The sequence below is a fragment of the Pelodiscus sinensis genome, chromosome 29 (genome assembly GCF_052426305.1).
Source record: "Pelodiscus sinensis isolate ZL-2025 chromosome 29, ASM5242630v1, whole genome shotgun sequence".
NCBI lineage: Eukaryota > Metazoa > Chordata > Testudines > Trionychidae > Pelodiscus > Pelodiscus sinensis.
Window position 1 is genome coordinate 17,399,415 of NC_143080.1, and position 17,279 is coordinate 17,416,693.

The window sequence follows — 17,279 nt, forward strand, 5'->3', positions numbered from 1 at the left end:
ATTTGGGGCAGAGGAGAGGGAACAAGGTTGGGGGCAGGGAGTTCCCTACACCAGCCAATCCGGGCTGGAGGGAAGGGAAGTGGCTGCCCGGAGAGCTGGCCATGGCACTCAGCCAGAGTGCACCAAGCTCCACGTGGGCAAGCGCAGAAGAGAAGCCGCAGATCAGCTGGACTGCGGGGCAGCCTCTTTCTGCTGAAAGCCACAGACAGCTGGCTGGGGTGTTTCAGCCCTCCAGACCTCCCAGGTCCCACCATTCCTCGCAGCTACTCACCTGTGTTGTTGCTCGGTGAGTAGCTGCTCCTCGAATGAGGAAAGCTAATGTATGTACTGCGCAGGCGTGCAGTTCAGAGAGGGCTCAAGAGATACTCTTAGAGCCACTGAGATCTAGTGGTAGCTTGCTATCTACTGGTTGGTGACCACGGGCCTAAAGGATAGAATTCCCACAGCCACAGACCTTAGTGAGTGAGAGTTCACGCGGGGCTTTTTCTGCCGCCCTTGCAGAGGAATCAGTGAGGGACAGTGGGCGGAGAAGAAACCGTCCGAGATGGACTTGAGCTGCCTGGACGTGATTCTCGGGACACGTGAAATTTCCTCAGCGTTGGGCCTTCCCATGGCTCTGTGTGAGTAAGAGATGCGTGCTTTGAAATCTTCAAGCGTCCTGGCCGTAGGTTTCTTCTGAGGCAGAGAGCTTCCTGCTGGGTCACGGAGCCTGGTGGCTTGGGGACTGGTGAAGGGACAGTAGGCGGTTCAACAGAGCGTGGATAGAGATTCAAGGCCTCCTTTCTCTCCGCGGTCCTGTAGTGGCAGCGGGAGGGGGTGGCCGATGGTGGGAGGCTGCGGTGCGATGGTGGGAGGAGAAGCGATGCCGCGTCCTTGCGGACTGAAATGCTAAGTTGTTTGGTTGGTTTTCCCCCTCTGCTGTGTTCGGTAGCGAGCGATAAGAAGTCAACCCTCCCGGTGTCCTCCCGTCTGGGGATGGAACGGAAACGAGAACAGCGAGCTCGGGAGCTTGGTCGAAGCGAGGCGCGAACCGTCCGTCTGGGAGCGGAGCAGCCGTCGCTGACACGGAGATAAGTGTCGGGTCTGGAAATCTCTCGGCTTACGGCCCACTCGGCTCTAGGAAGGGAAGTCACGTTTGCTTAGATAGCGAGTCCGAGCGGAGGTTCCCGAGGTGCTTCCTTGGTTGTGGGAGAAACAGGGCTCCCGTTTGTCAGGGGTGCTAGTTTCTCTGGGACACGGTGTCCTCCTCAGAGGACGCTTGGCTCGAGGAGGAAGACGCAAGGTGGTAAAGCTTCTGGCTGCCTCTCATGTGTTTCTCTCTTGTTGCTTTCTCGTATTGGCCAATACGTTGTCTGTCTGTCTGTTTCTGTCTGTGTCTTTGTCCTTGCTCTGCTTCTGCCGTGTCCTTGTACGGCACACGTGCAGGCATTCCAGGTGAGCATCTCCACGGGTTAAGGGCTCAGGAGCCAACGGGAATTCTGCAGGTACGCCAGTCGCGCAAGGGAGAGCGGTGGTGCGTCATGGCTGACTGACTCAGTGTTCTTGTAGAGGGCCCGATACAGAGGGAAGAGGTGGGGAAAGGGCTAAAGGATATACTACCCTCAGCTACAGACCTTAGTGAGTGAGAGCACACGCGGGGGGGTTTCTGCCGCCCTTGCAGAGGAATCAGTGCAGGCTGTCCTGGGGTTCCCTTTAAGCACGCGTCTCTGGGAAGGGCATGCAGCAGCACCTGGAAATAAAGGCTGCCCCCATGCCCTGCCAGGAGCACTTCCGGGTGCGCTTTTTTTCTTTTTTTTTTGGAAAGAGCATCCGGTAGTCTGGACAGCCTTTACAGCCTCCTGCGGCAAGGAGTTCCACAGGTTGACTATGTGCTGTGAGAAGAACAACTTTTGCTTATTAGTTTTAAGCCTGCTGTCCATTCATTTCATTTGGTGTACTCTAGTCCTTCTATTATGAGAACTAATGAATAACTTTTCTTTATTCACCCTCTCCACACCACTCATGATTTTATAGACCTCTATCATATCCCCCTCAGTCTCCTCTTTTCTGAGCTGAAAAGTCCCAGTCTCTTTAGCCTCTCTTCATATGGGACCTGTTCCAAACCCCTGATCATTGTAGTTGCCCTTTTCTGAACCCTTTCCAAGGCCAAAATAGCTTTTTTGAGGTGAGGAGATCACATCTGTACACAGTACTGAAGATATGGTGTACCATAGTTTTATACTTCCCCTCCTCCTCCTCTCCTGGCTTCCCCCTTCCAGCTCCCTCTTCCCAGGTTTCCACCTCCCCTCTCCCACCATCTCTCTTCCCCTCTCCCACCACCTTTTCCCAGTCTCCCCAGAGGTTAATCCCCACCCCTCAGTTTTCAAAAATAGAAAGTCTCTTTATTTAACAACCCACGTGTCATTTATTTTTTACATCAGGAAGGGGGACTAGGGAGAGGTAAGTGGAAGGAGGTGAGGGAGGAATGGGGCACGAGCCCCCGATGGGGAGGACTGGGGTGGCTCTGCGGGCTCCTCAGGGTGGAAGCTCTCCTGCAGGGCCGCCTGGATCCCCCCAATTGATCCCCTTGGATGGCAGGCTGCGGCAAGTGCAGCCGGGCTGATGGCCGAGTGCTGTGATGTGCCAAGTGTGGGCACTCAGGGCACTCCAAGACAGGACTGCTTTGCTGTCCCTCATCGAGGTAAACAAGCAAGCGGGGAACCCTGAGAACTGTCTGTCCGGGGTGGGGGTCGGGTTCCTTTAAGCACAGCCCTCGGCTAGCCGGAGGCAGCAGCTCCACACTCTAAGTCCTAACCTGATGCCCTGCAGGCACTCGTTCCGGCCAGCCTTAACTTCGGTTCAGGGTCCACTCAATGTGGACATGCTATTTTGATTTAGCAAAATGCTAATTCGAATTAGCTTTTAGGTCTAGATGCACTAATTCGAATTAATTAGCTTAATTAGAATTAACTAATTCTAAGTTAGTTCCAATTAGTGTTGTAGTGTAGCCATACCCTAAGGGTGTGTCTACACTGTGCCGTTTTTCTGGAATAAGGGACGTTATTCTGGCAGAACAACAGTAGCATCCACACAGCAATTGCGTTATTTCAAAAGAAAATTGAAACAATGGAGGGCTTATTCCTCATGGAATGAGGTTTACCAGTGTCGGAAAAACGCCTCTTCTGAAAAAGCTTTTTCAGCAGCAGGTGAGCGAGTGGGCTCTCCACTGCTGCTATGTCAAAATAGCGCCTCATTCTAAAGTTAGTCCTTTCCAGTGCATCCTGGGGCGCTAAATCGAGATAGAGCGTCCACACTACCGGGAAGCCTCAAAATTAGTCTGCGATAAGCTCCCCTAATGTGGATGTGCTATTTCCAAAATCAGCTTTTCCAGAAGATATCTTCCAGAATAGCTTTTTCTGAAGGAAACTTGCAGTGTAGACATACCCTTAGGGTATGTTTACACTGCAGACTTATTTCGAAAAGCACTTAGCTATTTCAAACTAAAGCGTCCACACTGATTGGATGCAGAATTGCATTTAAGGCCACGCAGAACCACTTCAGGCAGGGCATCGGGTCAGCAATTACTGCTGGGAGCTGCTGCTTGAGGCTATCTGAGACCCTTTCGCCTGGGCAGGGCAGGCTGGTGGGCCCAAGTCCCACCCACCCTGGGAGCGGCCAAACAGCCAACATAGATACCCCAGGGATGGAGCTGGCTCCCACATTAGAAAGGCAGGAGAAGGGACCCACTGAAGGCAGGGAGACAGAGTGGGATCTCCAGTGAACTCAGGGATAGGGCAGGGATTTGCCTGGGGAGTACAGGATGGTGGGCTTGATCCCACCCCCCTCTGTCGACACCATCAGTGGCTGGGCAGACAGCACCATCTGCCCCAGGGATGGGCCTAGGTCCTGTGCTAGAAAAGCAGGGAAGCAGGATAAGGGAACCTCTGAAGTTAGCAAAGTGACACCCTCCCCCCCCCCCCTCCCCCCGCCGTACAGCCATTTCTCGGGTGCTTCTCCTTTCCCTGGAGGGACAGCAAAGCCTTTGCTCTGACTGCTCCGGTTGCCCTTGCGGATACCTCAGCTTGCCAGTCGTGGAGCTAGAGGTGCCTCTGGGCACTTGACGGCCCTTAGCTATCGTGCTGCAGTTTCTGCAGGCTGCCCTCCTGGCCCCGCAGGAACACAACCACCAGCTGATTGTCTGGGAGCGCAGCTCTTCCAGCTGCACCACGCTGTGCACCGCCGCTTCTTGCACTGGAGACTAGATCTGACGGGTGGGACCAGCTCGACATGGAGCTCTGGGATGACCAACAGCGGCTCCAGAATTTCTGCACGAGGAAGGAGATCTTCCTGGAGCTGTGTTCCTGGCTCTCCCCTGCCCTCACACGACGGGACACGCATGCGACCCACATTCCCCTCTGGAGAAGCGGGTCACCATTGCCGTGTGGAAGGTCACCACGCCGGACAGCTACCGATGTGTCGGGAACCAGTTTGGTGTGGAAAAGTCGACCGTCAGGGCCCACGTCACGCAGGCGTGGCGCTCTCCAGCTAAGGTCCCGGAAGGGGTGTGTGAAGTGCTGGAATGGGGAACCCTAGGGAAAGAGTGGTTGGGGGTGGTGGAGAAGCCCCTTTCCCAGGCAATTTTTCAGTCCCACCCTCACACAGCCCTGCCACGGATAGGCTACGTAGGGGGTGGCTCCTGGTATGTGTGGGCAGGGAAGGGGTGGGCTGAGGGACCTGCACAGGGCTCAGGCACCCCAGTGATTCTCTGTTTGTTGGTCTCCTGCTACAGGTGTGATGGTGTGTTGGGGAGCCCCTGACCCTGCACCCCCATCCACAGCCAGATGTGTGTCTCAGCCAGCCAGTAGAGTAAAAGGGTTTATTTCTTCTCAGAGACACAGCATAGCATAGGAGAGATGTTAACATAGGAGCGAGGGCAGACAGCCTTAGTCCTCTCGAGGGGAAGGGGCTTCACTCCCTTTCTCAGTCTGGGCTGGGCTAGGTGGAGTGAGGATGTTTTAGACCAACTCAACTCCCAGGCCCTACCCCCCAGCCTGATGGCCGACCCCACCTCTCTTCTTTTGTCTCGCCCTGGGAACAGCCTTGTTATGTGCTCAGGCTGAGACTTAGGTGTCTGGGGCCAATATGCTCATTGGGAATCACACATAGCAACACAGCTAGGAGGGAATACCGGGTTACAAAGTAGACAGCACCCGCACTATGTCACATGCGGGCCATCAACACCATCCAGCTGCTCAGGGTCATCCACCTCAGCAACACGGAACCGTGCGGCGGTGATATTATTGATGGCACCCACATCGGTGCCCGAGCCCCGATGTCTGTGTATATAAACTAGGAGGTTACTTCTCCATGGTCCCACAGGCCCTCTCAACCACCGTGGGCAGTTTACCGACATTTTCTTAGGCTGGTCGAGGAAGGCACGTGACGCTCACATCTTCTGCGACTCCAGAGTCTTCCAGAAGCTGGAGGCAGGCAGTTTATTCCCTGACCTCATCATCAGGGTGGGGGATGTGTACATGCAACTGTGCATTGTGGGGGATGTGACCTACACTCTGTTGCCCTGGCTCACGAAGCTTTACACCAGACACCTTGACCCTAGCAAGGAATGCTTCAATGCCCGGCTTCGCCGGGCCTGCCCTGTAGTGGAGGGTGTCTCAAGGTGAGGTTAATATAAATAAATATATGGAGCTATACCTATCTCATAGAGCTGGAAGGGACCTTGATAGGTCATTGAGTCCAGTCCCCTGCCCTCATGGCAGGACCAAGTACCATCCCTGACAGATTTGCCCCAGATCCCTAAATGGCCTCCTCAAGGGTTGAGCTCAGAACCCTGGGTTTAACAGGGTAATGCTCAAACCACTGAGCTATTCCTCCCCCCATAGGTTGAGATGTCTTGTCACCCGGCTGGATGTTGGGGAGTGGAACATTCCCCCAAGTAGTGGCCAGTGTTCTGTGCTCCACAATATTTGTGATCTGAAGGGGGAGGAAGCAAAGGCAGGCCCGGTCAGCAGGCCCTTTGAACAGCTGCCATCCAGCAGGCTCTTCAGGTGGGGGTGCACATCTGGGAGGCCCTGAGGGAAAGTTTCTCACAAGGACCCCAGTGACACGCTCCCCAGACCTCCCCACTAGGGGCCTGTGCCTTGCCCCTCTTTGCATTCCCTCTCTTAATCCTCTCCCCCTCCCCCATCGCAGATACAATAAAACTGACATTGTTTTTTGGAAACAATAAAGTGGGTGTGTTTTTTATTTGGGGTCAAAGTAACTGGGGAGGGGCTGGGGAAAGAACCTGAGAGAGGAAAGCGGGTGGAGGGAGAACCTTTGAGACTCTCTTTACCCCTCCTTCACCCTCAGAGTTCTACAGAGTACTTGAAATAAGCCATTTTGAAATAGCATTGAGATAAGATACACAATTTGTATCGCTCAAATTGTGTATCTTATCTTATTTCATCATTTGGTGCTGTCTACATGATGCCAAATTTCAAAATAAAGTGCTCTAAGAAAAGGTCCCTTTTGCCTCGTAGAATGATATTTACAGGGACCTTGGCATAATGAATCCAAAAAAACCAAGTTTGCTGTGAAGACGAGGGATTGATATTTTGGGATTCTTGAGTATATGGAAATAGCATTGCAGCGTAGCGCTAATGTTTGGCTATGTTCACACTGGGAAATTATTTCAAATAAGGTATTTTGGGGGTTAAAGTATTTGAAAATATTTTTCAAAATACAGTAAAACTCCATTAGTCCGGCATCCAATGCACCATCGGGAACCCGGAAGTGCTGGGGCAACCGGACAGGCTTCCCCCATTCAGCTGCTGCTGAAACTGACCAGCAGCTGAATCAGGGAAGCCTGGAGCAGAGCATCTGGGGCGCTGCCACGTTGGTCTCGTAGCGCTGCCCCTCGGCGCTGCGGGACCAACCCGGCAGCACCCCAACTGCTCTTGGGGACGCCTGGGGCAGAGCAGCTGGAGCGGTGCCGGGTTGGTCCCACAGCGCCAAAGGACGGCGCTGCGGGACCAACCCGGCAGGACCCCAGCTGCTCTGCCCCAGGGGTCCCCGATTCAGCCGCTGCTGAAACAGATCAGCGGCTGATTCCAGGAAGCCAGGGGCAGAGCAGCTGGGGTGCTGACTCGGGGACCCCAGGGGCGGCGCCACGGGACCAACCCGGCAGCACCCCAGCTGCTCTGCCCCAGGCGTCGGGATTCAGCCCCTGAAAGTTTTCCGTTAAAGGCATTTTCAGCACAGAACGTCTAGATTGTGTCGGGGACTCGAACTCGGACGGCCTCTGTTCGTTGTCTGACCGCAAAGCAACGGCAAGATCCAATCACAAGCTCTTTATTGAATAGTGCGCACTTACAATAGAGAGCGGCCCGTCTCCAAAGTGAACCAGCCCTGATTTCATTTACAGGTAGGCTTATATAGACAGTTCTGTCGCATCATAGACTATTCGCCCAAGCAACCTACCCTCCTTTATTAGTTAGAAACCTCTAATACTCATGCATACCTGGCCAACTATACATCATGGCCTTAAGCAATTCATAATGCATCAGCAATTTCTTATCAGCCCAAAAGACAGGTACTGGGCAATAAGGAGACAGTTTGTTATGGCCAAAGGAGAACATAAACAGGGAGTTTGGAACAAACGGGGAGAGCAGAAACAGGGAGTCTTCTTATCAGTTCTCAAAACAAACTGTTCCTCATCACAGCAGGTACAAAAATGCAGCTTCTTGCTTATCTTATTTTGCCAACTTGAGCAAGCGTGTAGGGTGCGTCCCTGCTTGAACTTATCTCCAGTTCTGTCCAGGGACTACCCAGAAACCTTTGTTACATTTGCTTTAGCATAACTGCACTAGGCCTATTTTTTCTAGGGCCTAACAGTCCCCCCTTTGTCCCTAGAGTACCATGAAGGGACTCTTGGGACACAATGTAACAACTTACTACTTGGTGGAACACACCTTAGTGCCTATCCAACATCCACAACGAATTAGGACATAGAGAACTACCAAACCACAAATAACAATGACAGCGCTACGAAGTAAGTTATGGAGCCAACCACCGACATTTGGAAACCAGCTAAACAGGTCGCTCCACCAAGAATCCCCTTTCTTTCCTCCATGATCTTTTGCTACCTGCATAAGATGATGCGCTCTTTCCCAAGTGGTGTTATAAACGTCGGGAATATACACACAACACTCTTGTCCTATCAAGGCGCATGTTCCTCCTTGAGAGGCCAATAGAATGTCTAGCGCTAAGCGATTCTGGAGAACCATCTGCCGGACCTTTCTCTGCTCGGTAGCCAGATCAGTTAAAGCATCAGCAGTGGTATTAGCCATTATTTCCAAAATTCCTTGAAGCCTCAGTACTCCTTCTCCTATTCGATAAAAGGCCCCTCCACAAGCATTGGGAAATGCTGCACAAACACCTGTCCAGTCATTCACAGCTCACCAAGTAAGAGGGCGAGATTCTCTTTGACTATCCACTGGGACTAGGGAACACACCCAACATGATGTATTATGTAATTCTGGCATTCGAGCTTTCAGCTCATATGCAAGATGAACAAAGGTGTTAGAGCTGTTAGTTTCTACAGCCTTTACATCCCATACCACCAAAAGAGAAAGATAACAAATAATAAAAGTAAAAACATAAGAACCCAGGCCAGAAAACGAGGCCTTCCTTCCGGGAAAGGACACCACCAGTCTAAGGTTTCCTCAGTCGAAGTTGAAGCTTCAGGTCGCCCAAAGGGGTAGTAGTCCATTTGCCCTGGGCACAGATGTCGTCTGCTTCTGGTTCACCCGGTTCGCGGTGGGGTGAACGTGCGTGGCTCCCTTGAAGTCCGATGTCGTCTGCTTCTGGGCCTGGATTGCCAGTACCAGGCCTGCGCTGATCCCCGTCTACTTCTGGACCTGGGTTTCTGGTACCAGGTCTGCGGTGCTCATTGTTGGGGCCAACCTGTGTAGGCACTGGAACTGGTTTGCAGTGGGAGGCGTGAATCCAGGTGCGCAATTCTTCACACTTTACAGCAGTATGGGTGGTCAGAAGGACTTGGTAGGGACCCTTTCACCTGGGTTCCAGGGCAGTCTTCCACTGGTGAACCTTCACGCAAACCTAATCTTCTGGTTGTAGTTTATGGCACGGCACAGTCAGGACCTCCTGGAAGGCGTCCTTAACCTGAGAATGATAAGACTGTACACACCTCATAAGTTCCTGACAATACTTGACTATGCTTTCTTTAATAAGTGTTGCATCAGCCAGGTCAATTTTTTGGCTGCTTAACAATTTCATAGGTTGGCCACATGCAATTTCATGTGGACTGAGTCCAGTTTTCTGATTAGGAGTCACTCTCATGCTCGTTAGGGCAATCGGGAGTGCTTCTACCTATGTTAAGCCAGAGTTCTTACATATTTTTGCAAGTTTGTTCTTTAAAATCCCGTTTCATTTCTCTCCTGCTCCTGCGCTCTCCAGGTGTCATGCGCAGTGCGGTGCTTCTCTGGTAGAGTGGTACTTTGCCAGTTTTTGTTAAACAATTTGTCCAGTAAAGTGGGTACCTTTATCACTGGAAATCACAAAATGTATTCCTTATAATGGGATGTAATGATTTAGAAGTTTCTTTGCCACTGTGATGGCATCAGCTTTCCTGCAGGAAATAAGCTTTTACCCATCTTAAAAACAAGCAAACAATAACCAACACATATTCAAAAGATTGACATTTAGGCAATTGAATAAAGTCCATTTGTAAATTCAGCCATGGTCCCAAAGGCGGAGGTCTGGTTGCCGGAACTGTCTTTACAGGTTTACCCACATTGTGGGCTTGGCAGACAGGGCAAGCTAGACCGTAATCTTTGGCTGCCTGGGAGAATTTGGGAGCAAACCAATTTTGTTTTACCTTTGCCAATGTGCGACAATCTATGGAGCACGGAGGCAAGGTGAGGTAGCAAGACCACTGGGGCAACAATGTGGCCATCAGAGCTGCTGCACCAGTAGTGGTCTGGGTGCAAGGTGCACCCTGCCAGTCTCCACTCCTGCTTTCCCGATTCTGGGGCTTGGTCTTTCAGGAGGGCCAGTTCTGAAAGAGATGGCAAAGGAGCTGGTGATCATAGGAGAGAAGGGGAAAAAACAGCAGGTAGAGGAGCAGATTCCTCTACATTCCATACAGTACAAACTGCATAGTCTGATACTAAACCTCCACTAGAATTATAAAAGCAAAAACCATCTGTGTAAAGCACAAAGTTACAATTATTTAAGGGATTTAAATTATTCTTTCATTAAAACAACAATATTGTACACACAACAATGTTTGAAATACATATATCACAATTAGGACACACAAGACAAATTTGGATAGAACACAGAACACAAACTTATGTCATGACACAGAACCATGGCTTTTTTTTTTTCTTCAGTTACTTTTCAGCTAATATTAGTGCTTTTTGATAATTTGAAAGACAAAGAAAATATTTCTACCCACATTGGGGTTGTGCATTATATTTTAGAATACTTTTTCTTTACCAATGTTCTTTGCTAATTTTTGATTAGCCTGCTGTTACTTAACGGTATGCTTTTGTTTTGCACAGTAGCTTCAGAGGGTTTGAGTAAATTACTTCATTGTTCAATTATTAATTTAAAGATGACATGCCTTAGTTTCCTTCTTGTACTGCAGACCAGGCTTTTTTTTTTCTTTAATGTGTGAAGCTTCAAATAATTTACTGCCACAGAAACTTTTTCTTAGAACAAGACTCTTGCTAGTTAATATTTAAGCAAGCAAAAAGGTTTTCTTTTCCTGAAAAGAATTATATACAATGTTACAGGCTTACTTATGGGGGACATGCTCCCCCTTTCCAGAACAGACAGGCAGTTTGCAGACACACACAACCTTGGATCTGAAAGCAAGCCAAAAGTGCTATCAACTCAGATTTGAACAGAAAAACAGTGAAGTTTCTGGGCTTGGATTTCTTTAAAACAATAATTAGTTTTCTTGGAAGACACATTTAACCCTTAGGGTGCAGGTTTTACAAATTTACAATGTATAGATTTTATTCTTTTATGCAGTTAACCAATTAAGTTTCAGTAGAATTCCTTATTTCTCTTTAATAAATTTAACAAACGTGTCTGTAGCCAAATGTTTAAACTTTATTGTTTCTTTGCCCAGATGATTAAAAGAGGCTGCAAGAAACAAGGAGTCATTTTTAAAGCAGGTTTCCCTTCATATATAACAACAATCGCTTAATTCCTTCTTTCTCTCTCTTCTCCTCTTTCTTATTGTACACCCGTGTCGCAATGCTAACCACTTTAGGTAAACTTTTCCCTTGCATCCCGTCCGAATTTGGATCTCAGTTAGGCTCAGCGGTGGGCATACCTCTCCAAGCTTGATTCTGGTGATATGCTACAGCCTTTTCTTTAACCTTTTGATGCTCATTTTCCGTGAGGAGGGTATTTAACAATTGAATCACATCAGCCCAGATTGGCAGATGGATAGAGAAAATGGTACAGAATATTCTTTTTACCACCTCCGGGGCATAGGGTGGGGGAAGTTTAACAGATTTTTCTACACACACAGCCTGCAGAGCCCTTTTAAATTCCTTTGGTTTGTAATTATACTATACAAATAAATATTCCATTTGTCCGGGTCTAAGATTGACCAGTATGTCCTTCAGGGCATTCATTCTTTCTATGGAAAACGTCCCACAGTCTGGCCAATTATTATCTGGGGACAAATTAGCAGAGAGTGAAGGCCATTGCATTTGACACAAATCCTTCATTTTAGATTTTGCTAGACCGGCCGTTCCAGAAATGTCCTTCCAATCCCTTAGGATCAGGGTCAACGGGGCGTCCCCCGGGCACTTACTGCCGCCCTGTCCCATCTTTACTAGCCAAAGGATCCTTAACCCAATTTCTCAATACCGAGCGCGCTTACCTCTCCAGGGACTTTAACCCCGAACACTCCAGGGACTTTAACCCCGAACACTCCAGGGACTTTAACCCCGAGGACTCCAGGGACTTTAACCCCGAGGTCCTGGATCCTACACAATGGGTAGGTGATGTTGCTGGATTTCTGTGGGCCTCAGCTGGTTCACAGGACACGCTTTATCGCCGGAGCAGGGATCTGGCCACCTGGCAAGGCTCCTCAAAACCGGAGGATGCGCGCTGCGTTGCTTCGGAGTCCGATCCTCTGCACCGGAGAGTCAGACGGGTCCCATCTGGGGTGCCAAATTTGTCGGGGACTCGAACTCGGACGGCCTCTGTTCGTTGTCTGACCGCAAAGAGACAGGCAACACCAGCAAGATCCAATCACAAGCTCTTTATTGAATAGTGCGCACTTACAATAGAGAGCGGCCCGTCTCCAAAGTGAACCAGCCCTGATTTCATTTACAGGTAGGCTTATATAGACAGTTCTGTCGCGTCATAGACTATTCGCCCAAGCAACCTACCCTCCTTTATTAGTTAGAAACCTCTAATACTCATGCATACCTGGCCAACTATACATCATGGCCTTAAGCAATTCATAATGCATCAGCAATTTCTTATCAGCCCAAAAGACAGGTACTGGGCAATAAGGAGACAGTTTGTTATGGCCAAAGGAGAACATAAACAGGGAGTTTGGAACAAACGGGGAGAGCAGAAACAGGGAGTCTTCTTATCAGTTCTCAAAACAAACTGTTCCTCATCACAGCAGGTACAAAAATGCAGCTTCTTGCTTATCTTATTTTGCCAACTTGAGCAAGCGTGTAGGGTGCGTCCCTGCTTGAACTTATCTCCAGTTCTGTCCAGGGACTACCCAGAAACCTTTGTTACATTTGCTTTAGCATAACTGCACTAGGCCTATTTTTTCTAGGGCCTAACAATTGGCACAGACGCTTTTCCGCAAAAGCACTTTTTGTGTAAAAGCATTCTTGCCAATCTAGACGCGCTTTTCCGCAAAAAAGCCCCGATCGCCATTTTTGTGATCGGGGCTCTTTTGTGGAAAACAAATCTGAGCTGTGTACACTGGCCCTTTTGCGCAAAAGGGAGCAGAATAGTATTTCCGCAAGAAACACTGATTTCTTACAGTAGGAAGTCAGTGCTTTTGTGGAAATTCAAGTGGCCAGTGTAGACGGCTGGCAAGTTTTTCCAGAAAAGCGGCTGATTTTTCCAGAAAAACTGGCCCGTCTAGACACAGCTCTGGGGAATAGTTATTTCAAAATAACAGGCCAATTCACTCTCACTCAATTTCTCCTGTGTCTGTTGCTAGTTGTCCTCCACGTACACTCAGTTTCCTCAGACTGGGCCTCGGGTTTGGGCAAGAGTAAGGGGTCTGGCTCTGGGAGAGTTTTTTGAGGTGTGTGGGTTGGGGCAGGGTTTTGCGGTGTGGGAAGAGGTGAGGGGTTTTGTGTTTACCTCCACTGAGACACGAAAGGGACTCATACACCCTTCTGGCAGTGGCTTGTAGGTGGAGGGGCTAGGGAGTTTTCACGAACTGGTGCTTGCATGCACCGTTTGTGCCGGTTGCAGACTAATGGGAGGGGTGGAGTTGGCACGGAGGGTGTGGGCGGCGTGTGGTGAGACCGACGTAGAGGGGCGTATGGACCGTGCCAGTCGCTTCTGTGTGATGTGCATAGTGAAGGTGGGCAGGAAGCCTGCATTAGTCCTACTGTGATTCTGGTAACAGTGGCGGTGTCTCAGGCCCATGGGACATTTGAAATGGAATGGCTCCAAGGTAATTGCTACCTTTGTCCTTTACCAGTGGTGCCGGTGTGTGTGTGTGTGTGGAGGGCGGGGTTGCCTTTAGAACTGAGCACTCTCCTAGCAGCTGCCGCTCCATACTTGGCCACCCACTTTCTAATTTGTGTCAGGATTGAGGTCTGAGACCTTTGTGTATGAAAATTAAGTATTGGGGAGGCAGTGGGGTCTAGAAGAGATGGGGGGAGGGAGCCTGAAAGGAAGCGGTGGCCAGTGCCGAACCTCACATCATCAAAGTTCTCACAGGTTGCCATTTGCCCATCATATTGGCTCTGGGGGGCACGGTGGGTTTCTTGTTTGTATCAGGTGGCCTGGCACTACAACAGGGAACAACCCCCCCCCCCCCACTTCATCTTGAGAATGAGGCAGTGTGTATCCTCTCTGGCACCAGCCAAGTAATGTTTCCTACACTCTGCATATACTCCGGTTCAAACATCCCCTTCACTACATCTAAAGTAGCTATTTCAGCCCCCAGTAGCTACGTACGCCCTGAGAACCCCCCCCTTTCTGGGGGCAAGGTTTTCCTTTTAGGAACCTGAAATAGGATGACTGTAGCCTCACCTGGTCACAGAGTTTGAGTCTGTGGAGAATAGTATTTGTTAGGCGAACAGATGATAAATGCTTCAGCATGAGCAGCTCTTGCCGCTGCTAATGTAGAAATGAAGTAAAGGGAGTCTGCGGCCTAAGAGTCTGCATTTATACCTTCCTTTGGCCTCAAGGCATGCTGGGATATTGAGGGGCGGAGCTTATGGTAGCATTTAAGCTGGGCATCTAGGCCCAGGGAGTCATTCAGCTTTGGGTTGCTCTGAGGAGGTGTAGCTAGGCACTCCTACGATCATGGTGAGTGTTGATATCGGGTAGCGCTGGGCTGTATTTTTGGTTAAAGTACCATTCTTCTGTTCTCATTTTTGTAATGCGATTTAATTGCATTTTATGTTATTTGTAGTGTATTTAATTCATGTGGGAAGATGATACGGGGAATTGTTTCCGATCGCCATTCTGCAAAACACACATCATTAAGCGGACAGGGGACCGCAGACAGGGGAGTTGAAGAGGGAGAGCAAAGCGACCCCACCGCCGAAGAGGCTACCCGGTGAGAGTACAAGCTGTGGTGTGTGTGTGCGCCTGACTGTTTGAAGTGTGAATTGAGAGTCTGATTCCAGGTGAGTGCTAGCAGTTTCAGTTTCAGCTTCTGTGGCAGTTGGGACTGAGAGCCTGCCATTGTTCCCTTGATTGCTTCTGATTAGCCTCAGGCTCAGCCTTCCCCTGTGTGACTCAGAAGGGGGCAGGCCTGATCTAGGCAAGCAGGCTTTAAAAAGCCAGAGCAGTGCGACCAGGGGAGCGAAGCAGACAGGGGAGTTGAAGAGGGAGTTGAGCAGAGGGAGTGACTGATGGTGATGAAGACCCGAAGCGCTTGTGCCTGTATCCAGACAGAGAACCTGAGCATGGATGCCTCTACCCAAGTCCTGGTGTGGTGTTGCAGTATTTGTGGCTTGCAATTCCCACTGAGCGATCTCCAGGCTGGGGGAGACAACCGTTGTGAAAGGTGCCTGCTGGTGGAATCTCTCAGGCAGCAGGTGGGAGAGCTACAGCCTGAGGAGCATTCGAGGCTATGAGGAATTCCTGGAAAGTATTCCTGTGGAGTCCACCGAGGTCACTGTCCTAGGATGTGGGACTGTTGACCAGCCACTTATGGAGGAGGCGGTGGTGCAGGGTGAGCACTGGCAGCTGGTTACTTCCGGCAGCAGGCAGTGTTCCACCCCTGCTCCTAACCCTCCCGCTGTGTTGTTACATAACCGTTACACTTTACTTTCTGCAGGAGATGAGTCACCCCCCCACAGTGGAGGAGTGCATGTCACTGGGGAAATTCACATACATAACATAGCACATGTGTTTTGGAAGCAAAGGTTTGTGTTTGTTATATGTGCCTTAACCGTGAGAATTGTTTTTCATTTCCATAGGAAGCGTTCCGTGTCGGCGCGCTCTGAAGCTTTCTCTGCGAACGAAGAAGAGGTTGGCTCGTCTTTGCCGGTTTGGAAGACTTGCTTTCAGATTCTCAAGTTAAGTACGGTTCTCGATCGGGGGTTGGATTTTGTGGGGCGCGCTCTGCGTTTTGCTTGGGCAATGCGGTTCACCGGGTGCATGTCACTTGGGGAAATTCACCTGTGGTACGTTGAAATGTATATGCACGCTTTGGAAGCTGAGGTAGTTTGCGTTTGTAGGGCGCGCCTTAACCGTGAGAATTGTTTTTCATTTCCATAGGAAGCGTTCCGTGTCGGCACGCTCTGAAGCTTTCTCTGCGAACGAAGAAGAGGTTGGCTCGTCTTTGCCGGTTTGGAAGACTTGCTTTCAGATTCTCAAGTTAAGTACGGTTCTCGATCGGGGGTTGGATTTTGTGGGGGGCGCGCTCTGCGTTTTGCTTGGGCAATGCGGTTCACCGGGTGCATGTCACTTGGGGAAATTCACCTGTGGTACATTGAAATGTATATGCACGCTTTGGAAGCTGAGGTAGTTTGCGTTTGTAGGGCGCGCCTTAACCGTGAGAATTGTTTTTCATTTCCATAGGAAGCGTTCCGTGTCGGCACGCTCTGAAGCTTTCTCTGCGAACGAAGAAGAGGTTGGCTCGTCTTTGCCGGTTTGGAAGACTTGCTTTCAGATTCTCAAGTTAAGTACGGTTCTCGATCGGGGGTTGGATTTTGTGGGGGGCGCGCTCTGCGTTTTGCTTGGGCAATGCGGTTCACCGGGTGCATGTCACTTGGGGAAATTCACCTGTGGTACATTGAAATGTATATGCACGCTTTGGAAGCTGAGGTAGTTTGCGTTTGTAGGGCGCGCCTTAACCGTGAGAATTGTTTTTCATTTCCATAGGAAGCGTTCCGTGTCGGCGCGCTCTGAAGCTTTCTCTGCGAACGAAGAAGAGGTTGGCTCATCTTTGCCGGTTTGGAAGACTTGCTTTAAGATTCTCAAGTTAAGTACGGTTCTCGATCGGGGGTTGGATTTTGTGGGGGGCGCGCTCTGCATTTTGCTTGGGCAATGCGGTTCACCGGGTGCGTGTCACTTGGGGAAATTCACCTGTGGTACGTTGAAATGTACATGCACGCTTTGGAAGCTGAGGTAGTTTGCGTTTGTAGGGCGCGCCTTAACCGTGAGAATTGTTTTTCATTTCCATAGGAAGCGTTCCGTGTCGGCGCGCTCTGAAGCTTTCTCTGCGAACGAAGAAGAGGTTGGCTCGTCTTTGCCGGTTTGGAAGACTTGCTTTCAGATTCTAAAGTTAAGTACGGTTCTCGATCGGGGGTTGGATTTTGTGCAGGTATAATTCCGCAGCGCCTCCACGGCGCCCCCCGGTGGCCGCGGCCGGGAATGCAGGTGTAATTCCGCAGCGCCTCCATGGCGCCCCCCGGTGGGCACGGCCGGGAATGCACGTGTAATTCTGCAGCGCCTCCACGGCGCCCCCCTGTGGGCACGGCCGGGAATGCAGGTGTAATTCCGCAGCGCCTCCACGGCGCCCCCCGGTGGGCACGGCCGGGAATGCAGGTGTAATTCCGCAGCGCCTCCACGGCGCCCTCCGGTGG

The 17,279-nt window shown here is 50.3% G+C and overlaps 1 long non-coding RNA gene across 1 annotated transcript; it reads left to right on the forward strand.

Moving 5' to 3' along the window:
• Nucleotides 1-2,987: 2,987 nt before the first annotated feature.
• Nucleotides 2,988-15,788, forward strand: LOC149521318 (uncharacterized). Its single transcript, XR_016348041.1, has 3 exons — nt 2,988-4,541; nt 14,654-14,800; nt 15,669-15,788. It is a non-coding gene; the product is annotated as an uncharacterized LOC149521318 (long non-coding RNA).
• The last annotated feature ends 1,491 nt before the right edge of the window (nt 15,789-17,279 follow it).